Genomic DNA, 13,821 nt, shown 5'->3' on the forward strand with positions numbered 1-13,821 from the left:
CACAGGGTTACCCTGGGTGGGGGGCCCATCTTTTCCGTGTAATACTGTGGGAGTGAGAAAGTAAGTTTGGGAGGGATAAAAGGAGGGTAATGGAAATTTCTTAAGTTTTCAGCAATCTGATGCTCATTAATAATGTTCATGTTAATAATTATTAGGGTAACTAAATGTTCCAGGTTGCCCAGGATAACCTGGTTTATGCCTGTGGTATAAGCATGTGACTAATAGCATCCACTTTCTCTTTTAAAGGTGTTCTGGACACAGAATTACATGATCACTTTTAATCATATAAGACACTATCTTATATGTGACTACTATCTTATATATAAGACTGCTATCACAATGGAAGGAGGGGGTCATATAACAACTATACTCGGAACAGTATATTAACTGTATATTACACAATGGTCGTTTTCTTTCAAAGTTTAAAGTGCACATCTTCTTTATCCTAGAAATTTCTCTTCTTTGAATCTACTTTATATAAATTCTCAAGTTATGAGCAGATTATATATATGTGTGTGTGTGTACACAAGTTCATGACTTCATGTTCACACATAAGAGACACAAAAATACTTAGTGAAAAGTGGAAAAGATCTAAATGCTCATCAGAAGTCTAGTTAAATACAATGGAATCCTATGTAATTATCATAAAAGAAGATGGTAGATATATAATGTATTGATGATATGATGACATGTTCAAGACTTATTTTTAAATTAAAACAGCAAGTTGTAGAAATATATATATATGGCAGTGCTTGCCACAACTCGCTCTGAGTAACCTTTCAGTTCAGTTCAGTCGCTCAGTTGTGACCGACTCTTTGCAACCCCATGAATCACAGCACGCCAGGCCTCCCTGTCCATCACCAACTCCCGGAGTTCACTCAAACTCATCTCCATCAAGTTGGTGATGCCATCCAGCCATCTCATTCTCTGTCGTCCCTTTCTCCTCCTGCCCCCAATCCCTCCCAGCATCAGAGTCTTTTCCAGTGAGTCAACTTGTCGCATGAGGTGGCCAAAGTATTAGAGTTTCAATTCTCTCATATCTCCTCCAATTTCCACTCCCCATCTCCAAACCAGGCCAAACCAACCTCAGTGTAAATAAGAATTGCTTGCTATGCAAATAAAGCTTCTCTCCTAGCATTCCCATTTAACTAGATCCCCCACTTTTCTCAGGCTTCCCCAGTAGCTCAGCTGATAAAAAAAATATACCTGCAGTGAGGGAGAACCTGGTTCCATCCCTCGGTTAGGAAGATCCCCTGGAGAAGGCTACCCACTCTAGTATTCTTGCTTGGAGAATCCCTATGGATAGAAGAGCCTGGTGTGCTACAGTCCATGGGGTGGCAAAAAGTCCCCTCAACACACACAACAGCATTTCCAATACAGAAATGCTGGAGATGCCAAAATCTGCAATATAAACTTCTTGTTCTAATACGTATTTTGGAAAGAGAATTTCAAAGCTATTGACTGTGATTACTTGTGGGAAGTAACTGTTATTCCCTTCTGGACTTCTATTTTAACTCACAGGCATATATTGCTTATAATTTTAAAAATTAATTTAAAAGGACTACATGCATAGTTTACCATATAAATTTGTATATTTTAGGTGCATCTAATAAGAGAGCATCTGGAAAGTCAGAGAAAAGAGTAGAGAGCCAGACCTCTGGCATTTTTCCTATAAATATACTTTGGAGTGGATGTGACATATTCTATACTTCAGTTCAGTTCAGTTCAGTCGCTCAGTCGTGTCCGACTCTTTGTGACCCCATGAATCACAGCACGCCTGGCCTCCCTGTCCATCACCAGCTCTCGGATTCTATACTTATCTCCCAATTATCAGGCTAATTGAGGAAATAAAGTTGAAATGTAGCTTTTCCTCTCCAACTTTTTTATAATCATTTAAACTGGATCAGTTAAATGATACATTAGTTGGTTCCTCTGAATCTCTTTGGAAGTAGGTTAGGAAGCATATCCTCACTACTTAAAGATGCACTTTTTTCTCATCATTTCTCTGATGTATCTTCTAAGGACAAGTGTGAATTGAAGAGACTCACAGCAGAGAAAGGAGGATCCAAATGAACCAACCATGGGAAACCAACAGACCAGATTGTACCACTTCAATTTTCAAGGGTTATAAAATTAGTTTTAATTTTAGAGTTAAACACGAAACTAAAGAAAAATAAGCTGATATAAAAATCTAGTGCTGGAACCGTGTCTTTCGTTGGAATTTCATGGAACACGGAAATCTCAGGAAATCTGTATGGGACCACTGTGCTGGGCGGTGCAAGCTGTGAACTGCATCTCCTTGTTGGAACTGGTCCTGCAGGCTTAGTGCAACATCAGGGAGACTGACCTGCGACCCACCCGTGCCTTCCCGCAGCTGACCTCCCTGGACAGCCTGAGGCAGCTGAACACAGGGACATGGACATGGAGAGAGGCAGTGACGGCCTGAACAAGGCCTCCTGGGCCCTGAAGAAGGTGTTCTCTGAGGAAATAAAGAAGTCCCCGCCTAAAGAAGAGAAGCGAAAAGCAAAGGAGAAAAGGAAAGATATATCCATCTGAATGCAGAGTTCCAAAGAATAGCAAGGACAGGTAAGAAAGCCTTCCTCAGTGACCAGTGCAAAGAAATAGAGGAAAACCCTAGAATGGGAAAGACTAGAGATCTCTTCAAGAAAATTAGAGATACCAAGGGAAGATTTCATGCAAAGATGGGCTCGATAAAAGACAGAAATGTTAAGGACCTAACAGAAGCAGAAGACATTAAGAAGAAGTGGCAAGAGTACACAGAAAAACTGGACAAAAAAGATCTTCATGACACAGATAATCATGATGGTGTGATCACTCACCTAGAGCCAGACATCCTGGAATGTGAAGTCAAGTGGGCCTTAGGAAACATCACTACGAACAAAGCTAGTGGAGGTGATGGAATTCCAGTTGAACTATTTCAAATCCTACACTCAATATGCCAGCAAATCTGGAAAACTCAGCAGTGGCCACAGGACTGGAAAGGTCAGTTTTCATTCCAATCCCAAAGAAAGGCAATGCCAAAGAATGCTCAAACTACTGCACAACTGCACTCATCTCATGTGCTAGTGAAGTCATGCTCAAAAATTCTCCAAGCCAGGCTTCAGCGATACGCGAACCGTGACCTTCCAGATGTTCAAGCAGGTTTTAGAAAAGGCAGAGGAACCAGGGATCAAATTGCCAACGTCCGCTGGATCATCGAAAAAGCAAGAAAGTTCCAGAAAAACATCTATTTCTGCTTTATTGACTATGCCAAAGCCTTTCACAACAAACTGGAAAATTCTGAAAGAGATGGGAATACCAGACCACCTGACCTGTCTCTTGAGAAATCTGTATGCAGGTCAGGAAGCAACAGTTAGAACTTGCAGTCCAAGCGTCTTTTAATTTCATGGACCTGCCTCTTCAAAAATCTGTATGCAGGTCAGGAAGCAACAGTTAGAACTGGACATGGAACAGCAGACTGGTTCCAAATAGGGAAAGGAGTACGTCAAGGCTGTATACTGTCACCTTGCTTATTTAACTTATACGCAGAGTATATCATGAGAAATGCCGGGCTGGATGAAGCACAGCTGGAATCAAGATTGTCGGAAGAAATATCAATGACCTCAGATATGCAGATGACACCACCCTATGGCAGAAAGTGAAGAAGAACTAAAGAGCCTCTTGATGAAAGTGAAAGAGGAGAGTGAAAAAGTTGGCCTAAAACTCAACATCCATAAAACTAAGATCATAGCATCTGGGCCCATCAATTCATGGCAAATAGATAGGGAAACAGTGGCTGATTTTATTTTTGGGGGGCTCCAAAATCACTGCAGATGGGGACTGCGCCATGAAATAAAAAGACGCTTGCTCCTTGGAAGGAAAGTTATGACCAACCTAGACAGCATATTAAAAAACAGAGACATTACTTTGCCAACAAAGGTCCATCTAGTCAAGGCTATGGTTTTTCCAGTGGTCATGTATGGATGTGAGATTTGGACTGTGAAGAAAGCTGAGCGCCAAAGAATTGACACTTTTGAACTGTGGTGTTGGAGAAGACTCTTGAGAGTTCCTTGGACTGCAAGGAGATCCAACCAGTCCATCCTAAAGGAAATCAGTCCTGAACATTCATTGGAAGGACTGATGTTGAAGTTGAAACACCAATACTCTGGCCACCTGACGCGAAGAACTGACTCATTTGAAAAGATCCTGATGCTGGGTAAGATCGAAGGCATGGGGAGAAGGGGATGGCAGAGGATGAGATGGTTGGATGGCATCACCGACTCATTAGACATGAGTTTGAGTAAACCTTGGGAATTGGTAATGGACAGGGAGACCTGGTGTGCTGCAGTCTGTGGGGTTGCAAAGATTCAGACACCACTGAACTGAACTGAACTGAAGGAGGCCCACCAGCTCTGACCCCACCCCCAACCCTGCCCTGACCCCAAGGTGAAGCCTGGGGCCTGGAATCCAACCCCATTGAGCCAGGGTGGCTCAGCTTGACTCAGCTAGCTCCCTGCAGTGGGAGTGCAGTGCAACACCCTGGTTACCCCACTGCTGTGGTCATTGAAGGACGTTGCCACCACCCCCAACCTTCCCCCTTCTCCTCTCACCTCTTTCTCCTCGCTCCCCTCCCCCCACTTGCCTCTCTCCCATTCACCGGATCCTCACTACCCACCTGCCTCTTTCCTGGCCTGAGGGCTTACTGGTCTCTATTCTCATCTCTGTTCTATACTCTCTTATAGGGCCTAATTTATTTTATTTCTGTTGGTTTCATCATTTGCATCAGTCCCCACTACCAGCCCATAACTGGATTGTAGCTTCCTTCTGAGCAAGGACTGATCCATATTCAGATTGGTAGCAAAGGTGCCTGGCACAACACTTGGCACCTTGTAGGTACTTATCTTTGTGGGGGTTTTCTTTGGCATAAAAACAAAGCAACAACAAAAAAATTCCTCACCTCTACTTCCACAGAAAACCCTCCCAACGATTTCAAGTTCCCCCAGGGAAGGGATTCTCTTGGGCAGGTCCAGCCTTGCTCTGAGCTAGCTCACTGGCTAGACTCCAGAAGTCAGTTGGCATTTTTCCCCTTTGGGTATTGGATTGAAGCGCTTTTGTAACTGCCACATCTTGCAGTTTCCCTAACCTTTCTTCTGGGAAATTAGAGTTAGAGCTTTGGAACTAATGGGGTGTAACAACAAGCATTCTGCATACACCTATTGTTATTGGTGGCTTAGCTGTGTACAGCACCCCATGAGCTGGCTCAGGAGACACCGTGACTCATGTCATTTTCCCTGTAACCAGGAGTGACCTGGAGAACTTCAGGCCAGGAGGAAATTAGTTTCTCGCACTCTAGCTCTGTAGATGAGTCTGGCCACCATCTCGGCGTCCATCAATCTGACTGAATTAGTTGCTGCTGTATCTGATAGTACTCTTGCCTGGAAAATCCCATGGATGGAGGAGCCTGGTAGGCTGCAGTCCGTGGGGTCGCTAAGGGTCGGACACGACTGAGTGACTTCACTTTCACTTTTCACTTTCACACATTGGAGAAGGAATTGGCAACCCACTCCAGTGTTCTTGCCTGGAGAATCCCAGGGACGGGGGAGCCTGGTGGGCTTCCGCCTATGGGGTCACACAGAGTCGGACACGACTGAAGTGACTTAGCAGCAGCAGCAGCAGTATCTGATAGTAATGGTGATAGCGCCTGGCTACAGGAAACCTTCCGTGTTTGGCTAAAAGAGGTTGTGACCTGCGTGCACATGGATTTAATAGGAGCTTGAAAATCCACATCTGATTAAAGCTTTAATATCACCAATTAGAGACATGGTAACATTAACTGGGCAACCTCTTTTAAAACCCGTGAGTCTGAATCTATTAGCTATTCAAATGTTATGAATCAGTTTGATGTTTGTTGACAGTTTCCAGCATCTGCCTGAGAGCTACCTGCGAGGCACTTGGATGGAGAGTAGGGAATAGGAGCATAGGGAAAATGCTAGAGAGAGAAGTGATTTGGGGGCACAGACATGGTGACTGAAGACTGCAGACCTGGCACAGGAGAGAGGATAGGGGGACCCTGGGGCAGGCCCGAGCACTTGGAGAAAGGGGTGAGTGTCAGAGGAAGGTTTAGAAAAGGGAGAATCAGAAGATCCCTAAACTTTGCATGCCCAGTAGTTTATTTCTCTCTGCAATCTCCTACTTTATGAGGTGAAGAACAGTAGGCTGATCTAAAGAGGAACCTTCAGGAAGCTCTAGCACTACTAAGGAGGGGCAAGACGGATGAAATTCTGAGGGCCTACTGGCTTTTAACATACAATTTTTTTCTTTTTTTTTAATTTTCAGAAGTAATATGTATGCAGGAAACTTGGAAAACATTAAAAAAAAAAAAGCACAAAGGACCCTACAGACAAATAAACCAACAAAACCAGAAGGAATTCCACTTCCAGAGATACTAACCTTTCCCATGTAGGCATTACGCTTCCAGACTTTGTCTACATCCATATTCACACATGTGCATATCTTTTTTAGAATGCAAACTATTCCTACTCACATACTGCTCTACAGTCTGGACCTAGTATATCCTGAAATGTGTTAGGAAGCGATTTTTCTCTGTCTTTCTGTAGTTCTGTAGGCTCACCTCACTGCCCTGTTGCAGGGAGCTTGATCCCACGAAGACTGATTGCCATAGACTGACCCTGCCCACCCAGGGCCTCTTTGTTCACTGACAGAGAACCAGGGCTCAGCTGAAAAGGATGACAAGGCTCTGCTAATTTGTACATTACTTTGCATATATTTTCTTTCTAAGAGGCTTTTAAGTAGCATGGAAGATGAAACAAAATAGATTGATTAATGTAATCTGTAGGCTAACATTCAGGGTCCCCCATTTGCAGAACTAAATCATGTAATCACTGCCTGGGGTAAGAAAGCTTGATTCTGCGCACAGAGAAAAAAGCCAGAACACACCCAAGGAGACATACCTTTACAGTCTGTACAAGCGGACCTGCCCTGCACCTTCTTCTCCTATCTCTTAACGCTTCTTATCCTTGATGCTTCATTACTCTTGATCCTGGCCAGTGGGGCTGCACTCTGGAGGCTGAGTATTTCCCAGCTGGGTCCTACTTCTTCTTCCTATTTCCACCACTTCCTTAATTTAGCCCTTGTCTCTCATGTGGATTATCGCAAAAGCTGTATACCTGGGGACTTCTCTGGCAGTCCAGTAGTTAAGACTTTGACTTTCAGGCTTCCCTGGAGGCTCAGTGGTAAAGAGTCTGCCTGCCAATGCAGGAGACAAGGGTTCCATCCCTGGTCCGGGAAGATCCCACATTCCATGAAGCAACTGAGTCCATGCGCGTCAGTTACTGAACCTGTGCTCCAGAGTCTTCGAGCCGCAACTACTGAGCCCCAGTGCCCTACAGTCCATGGTGGGCAACAATAGAAGCCATCTCAGTGAGAAACCTGCACGCCGCAACTAGAGAGTAGCCCCCAGTTGCTGCAACTAGAGAAAAGCCTGCAAGGTAACGAAGACCGAGCACAGCCAAAAAAGAAAAATCAATAAATAATTTTTTAAAAAAATATTTTACCTTCCAATGCAGCCACTGCAGTTTTGTTCCCTGGTCAGGGAACTAAGATCCCACATGCCTTAAGGCCAAAAATCAAAAAACATAAAATGGAAGCAATATTGTAACAAATTCAATAAAGACTTTTAAAAAACGATCCACATAGAAAAAAAAAAAGGCTTGAAAAAAAACATAGAGAGACGCCCGGCTCCGGCGGCGCAGGCGCAGACGCGGGAGACGCCCGGCTCCGGCGCAACCGACCACGTGCAGAATCGTGGCTGAGATGAGCTACCCGGCGCCCAGGGTTAGGGCGGTGGCCGAGAGGAGCTGTACCACGTCCAGGAGGCGGTGGCTGCTTGGGCACCGGAGGGCCGAGAGGAGCTGATCCGCATTCAAAGCAGGAGGGGCGGCCTTGAGGAGATACCCCTCGTCCAAGGTAAGGTACAGCGGCTGCACCTTGCTGGAGCAGCTGGGAAGAGATACTCCACGACCAAGTGGAATATAAGGATCCAGTGTTCTGGGGAGGAAGGAACAAGATGGCGGGGCGATAAGATGGCAAAACCACTTTCTCCCCCACAAATTCATCAAAAGAACATTTGAACGCGGAGTAAAGTCCACAAAACAACTTCTGAATACTGGCAGAGGACATCAGGCTCCCAGAAAAGCAGCCCATTGTCTTCTAAAGGAGAGAGAAGAAATCCAGCTCCACCCACCAGAACACCGACACATGCTTCCCTAACCAGGGAACCCAGACAATCACCCTTCCAACCCCACACACAGCGAAGAAACTACATAATAAAGAGGACTCCACAAACTGCAAGAAGAGGGAAAGGCCACCCCAAGCAAAGCAATATAAGCAAGATGAAGAGGCAGAGAAATACCCAGCAAGTAAAGGAACAAGATAATTGCCCACCAACACAAACAAAAGAAGAAGATATAGGGAATTTACCTGATAAAGAATTTCAAATTTTGATGGTGAAAATGATTCAAAATCTTGAAAGCAAAATGGAGTTACAGATAAATAACCTGGAGAAAAGGATTGAGAAGATGGAAGAAAGATTTAATAAGGACTTAGAAGAAATAAAAAAGAGTCAATATACAATGAATAATGCAATAGATGAGATCAGAAACACTCTGGAGGGAACAAACAGTAGAATAACAGAGGCAGAAGACAGGATTAGCGAACTAGAAGATAGAACTGTAGAAATAAATGAAACAGAGAGGAAAAAAGAAAAACGAATTAAAAGAAATGAGGACAATATTAGAGACCTCTGGGACAATGTTAAACGCTCCAACATTCGAATCATAGGAGTCCCAGAAGAAGAAGACAAAAAGAAAGACCATGAGAGAATACCTGAGGAGATAATAGTTGAAAACTTCCCTAAAATGGGGAAAGAAATAATCACCCAAGTCCAAGAAACCCAGAGAGTCCCCAACAGGATAAACCCAAGGCGAAATACTCCAAGACACATATTAATCAAATTAACAAAGATCAAACACAAAGAACAAATATTAAAAGCAGCAAGGGAAAAGCAGCAAATAACACATAAGGGGATTCCCATAAGGATAACAGCTGATCTTTCAACAGAAACTCTTCAGGCCAGAAGGGAGTGGCAAGACATACTTAAAGTGATGAAAGAAAATACCCTACAGCCCAGATTACTATACCCAGCAAGGATCTCATTCAAATATGAAGGAGAAATCAAAAGCTTTACAGACAAGCAAAAGCTGAGGGAATTCAGCATCACCAAACCAGCTCTCCAACAAATGCTAAAGGATCTTCTATAGACAGGAAACACAGAAAAAGTGTATAAACTTGAACCCAAAGCAATAAAGAAAATGGCTACGGGATCGTACTTATCAATAATTACCTTAAACGTAAATGGGTTGAAATTTTCAAAAAGGCTAGGAAACAATTCTCATAGCCATCAATAGTTCAGTGTTGAGTTCATGAATAGTTTTTAAAGTTTGGGACAAACTGTAGTATTTGCTATTTGAAGTACTATTTGTAATTGGCATATTACGATGTAACATTGGTCTTCATTTCCAACTTAAAATGCCTAAAAATACCTAACAGGTTTTTAGATTTGTGAATTTTAGTTGAAATGTATTTTACGATGTTACTAAACCTGCAGAAATATTGAAATATTTCAGAGAACTTATTCACTGTACATTTAATTTATTTTATTTATAAAAGTTATGAACTGTAAAAAAAAAAAAAGAAAATTATATTGAGAAAAAAAAAAAAGCATAGAGAATGTTCAAGTCAGTCACAAGTCTGCCTCTTTTCAATGGAAGAGAACCTAAAGTCCACCTCTCGATGGGAGTGATATCAAAAATTTTGCAGCTATGTTTTAAGATCATCTAGCTGTGTATCTATTAACTATCTATCATCTATCAGATATCTATCTTTTATTGCATTTTTAAAAGATTTTTTTAATGTGAACCATTTTTAAAGTCTTTATTGAATTTGTTACAATATTGTTTCTGTTTTATGTTTTAGTCTTTTGGCCAGGAGACATATGGGATCTTAGTTCCCAACCAGGGATCAAACCCACACCTCCTGCACTGGAAGGCGACGTCTTAACCACTAGACCACTAGGGAAGCCCCCAGTCTGCCTATTTTTAGATTTGAATAAGCACAGAAACAGTGTTAAAAGGTGCATACCAAACTGGTAAAGATGAAGGGAAGGAAAAAGACTTTCACTCTTAATTCTCTTCCAAAAGAAAAGAAAAAAGTAGTGGAATTACAGGTGATTTTTATTTTGTATAGAAAATTACTTCCTCTATTATCTTAAGCTAAGAATAGGATCTCCTTTAGAATGGACTGGTTGGATCTCCTTGCAGTCCAAGGGACTCTCAAGAGTCTTCTCCAACACCACAGTTCAAACATATCAATTCTTCGGCGCTCAGCTTTCTTCACAATCCAACTCTCACATCCATACATGACCACTGGAAAAACCATAGCCTCGACTAGATGGACCTTTGTTGGCAAAGTAATGTCTCTGCTTTTTAATATACTATCTATGTTGGTCATAACTTTCCTTCCAAGGAGTAAGCGTCTTTTAATTTCATGGCTGCAATCAGCATCCGCAGTGATTTTGGAGCCCAAAAATATAAAGTCTGACACTGTTTCCACTGTTATCCCATCTATTTCCCATGAAGTGATGGGACCAGATGCCATGATCAATCCTGGGTGTTCATTGGAAGGACTGATGCTAAAGCAGAAACTCCAATACTCTGGCCACCTCATGCGACTATCTGACTCACTGGAAAAGAGTCTGATGCTGGGAAGGATTGGGGGCAGGAGGAGAAGGGGACGACAGAGAATGAGATGGCTGGATGGCATCATCGACTTGATGGACATGAGTTTGAGTGAACTCCGGGATTGGTGATGGACAGGGAGGCCTGGCGTGCTGTGATTCATGGGGTTGCAAAGAGTCGGACACGACTGAGCGACTGAACTGAATTGAAGAATAGGATGGTAGATCCTAATTTGGCACATTCTGAAAGAAAGTGCTAAACAGCCTGGCTATGCAGGACATACAAACACATTGTAAAGTGGCTCTGCCAGTATCTGCCAGTATCCACCTACAGGCTATGGAGGAGAAACTAGAACCATCTTTGGGGAGATTTAATGAGTTTGAGTGAACTCCGGGAGTTGGTGATGGACAGGGAGGCCTGGCGTGCTGTAATTCATGGGGTCGCAAAGAGTCGGACACGACTGAGCGACTGAACTGAACTGAAGAGGCCAGAGCAAGAGCTCCGTTACAGAGAGTGGTCCCGTTGTGTTCCACAACTTGTTCCATCCCCATTCTGCCTTGGGAAACACTCTCTCGGCTTAAACAAATTGAGAGCATTTCACAAGAACCATTTGGAGGTCTTGACCTGTGTCTCTGGGAGTTCAAGGGACACAAGGACTGGTGACCGACTTTCACCAGAAGTAGCCTAAAGGTGAAAGGCTGGCTGGAGAAGACTGCCTTGCAGAAGAGTGAAGAGAGAGGGCTCCTTGGCAGGGAGCTGCCCTTTCCAGTGGGTGGGCCATGGGAATAGAGGTGACTCATTAATAGGACACCCATGATTAGCATGAGGGATCCCAGATTCTTAACATTGGAAGGTTTATAATACTACATCTTTATGAAATATTTAAAGGCTTACAGATGTTCTGGAATTTTAAAAGACATTATATCATCTGAATTTCACACAAAAAAATCTATAAAAGAAGAACTTCATTTTAAAGATATTACAAATAAACAAAGTGAGAACCAGAAAGGTTAGGTGATTTGTCTGTGGTTACAGCTCATCAGTACAAGATCCAGGACTCTGCTAACTCTAAACTGAGTGTTCCGTCCTGTAGTACACATGGCTTTCTCTATCTTGGTTAGTGCACAGCCCTGGGTCAATATGATAAGGCCTTTAATAATAGGCGTTATAGCCTCTTGTGGTTGAGAGTTCAGAACAAAATGAACAATGACCAAACCTCCTGGGTGACTGTTTCAAATTCCTTCCTGCTGCTGCTGCTAAGTCACTTCAGTCATGTCCGACTGTGTGTGACCGCATAGACGGAAGCCCACCAAGCTCCCCCGTCCCTGGGATTCTCCAGGCAAGAACACTGGAGTGGGTTGCCATTTCCTTCTCCAATGTGTGAAAGTGAAAAGTGAAAGTGAAGTCGCTCAGTCGTGTCCGACCCTTAGCGACCCCACGGACTGCAGCCTACCAGGCTCCTCCATCCATGGGATTTTCTAGGCAAGAGTACTGGAGTGGCTTGCCATTGTCTTCTCCGCAAATTCCTTCCTAGAGGCAGCGAAACCCATCTGAAGTATCTATGAAAATAAATTCAGGAGAGCGGCGCGTGCGCGGACGGAGCTGCAGTGCAGCAGAGCCGGAGGTGACCTCGATAGGATCGCGGGGTAGCGGAGTCGTGACTGGCAGGCATCATGCTGTCGCCCGAGGCGGAGCGGGTGCTGCGGTACCTGGGAGGTGGAGGAGCTCGCAGAGGAGGTGCTGGCGGACAAACGGCAGATTGTGGACCTGGATACGAAACGGAATCGGAACCGGGAGGGCCTGAGGGCTCTGCAGAAGGATCTCAGCCTCACTGAAGACGTGATGGTTTGCTTTGGGAACATGTTTATCAGGATGCCTCACCCTGAGACAAAGGAAATGATTGAGAAAGATCAGGAACATCTGGATAAAGAAATAGAAAGACTCCGGAAACAACTTAAAGTGAAGGTCAATCGGCTCTTTGAGGCCCAAGGCTTCTGATGAAGATGTTGTCCATGTCTCTGAAAAGCGTCTCTACTGCCTCGGGCCTGTGCTTGGACGCCAGGTACTGCTGGAAGCGCTGAAGCATCCACTTGCAGCCCTGGGCCGCGCCACCAGGTTGGGAGAGGAAACCTCAATCAGCCCAGACCTGGCCAGCCAGGACGGCCATTCGTCATCAGCACAAACCCTAGTCTTGGACAAGGGGAGCCCAGCCCTGAGCAGAACCCTTATAGGGCGGAGAATCTGCACTCCCAAGGAGGTGTGGCCCACCCTGAGCCTGAGCCTCTCTTTCTAGAGCATCGCCTGCTATCCGCCACCCCAGAAGTCTCTGCCCAAATGCCCTGCACTGGCCTCTTCCTGGGCCTGCCCTTTGAGGACAGATTGCACTGACTATGTGGGTACCCCAAGACCCAGGGATTCACCCACAGCTTGCTGTTCTGGGTGTGTGCGTGTTTGCAGGAGGCCCCCACAGGGCGGTGGAGAGCTGGGGACCAGCTCTTCCTGTAGTCTTCTGTTCTGACTCTTAACTCTGAGAAGTCTGAGTGTGCTAAATATGAGCCTGACCTTCTGGCAGGTTATTAGGTAGGTAGGTAGTAGACAGATAGATAATGTATCTGTCAAGGTAGGACGACACAGCACATGTCGTTAAAGGGCGTACTGGTTTGATCTGTAACTCTTAAATATTTAAACATGTGATCTGTGGGCCTCCATGTACGTGCTTACCCTGGGCCCTGAAAACAGGCAGTGACCTGACCTCTCTGGAGAACTCTCCTGGGCTCTCCCTCCTCACCACCCCAGCCCAGTCCCAGAGGCCATATCCGAGGGCAGAAGCCCAGCTTCCTCACCTTCTTCGGGTGGTAGTCGGGAGACATCTTTTGCACAGCGACATTGGTGAGGTGAACGTCTGGCAGAGGTTAGTGGTCAAGGGCCAGTGCGGATAAGAAGGGGAGCCTCCAGGGACCAAACTGAGACCCTTGCTTGGGAATCTCTGAGGGAAGGCTACTAAACA

At 44.6% G+C, this 13,821-nt stretch overlaps 1 pseudogene; it reads left to right on the forward strand.

Moving 5' to 3' along the window:
• The first annotated feature begins 12,399 nt into the window (after positions 1 to 12,399).
• On the forward strand, positions 12,400 to 12,812 carry LOC148775103 (p53 and DNA damage-regulated protein 1 pseudogene; annotated as a pseudogene).
• The last annotated feature ends 1,009 nt before the right edge of the window (positions 12,813 to 13,821 follow it).

Source organism: Moschus berezovskii, chromosome 17 (genome assembly GCF_049115385.1).
Source record: "Moschus berezovskii isolate FMDL1 chromosome 17, NW_MosBer_1.0, whole genome shotgun sequence".
NCBI classification, from domain to species: domain Eukaryota; kingdom Metazoa; phylum Chordata; class Mammalia; order Artiodactyla; family Moschidae; genus Moschus; species Moschus berezovskii.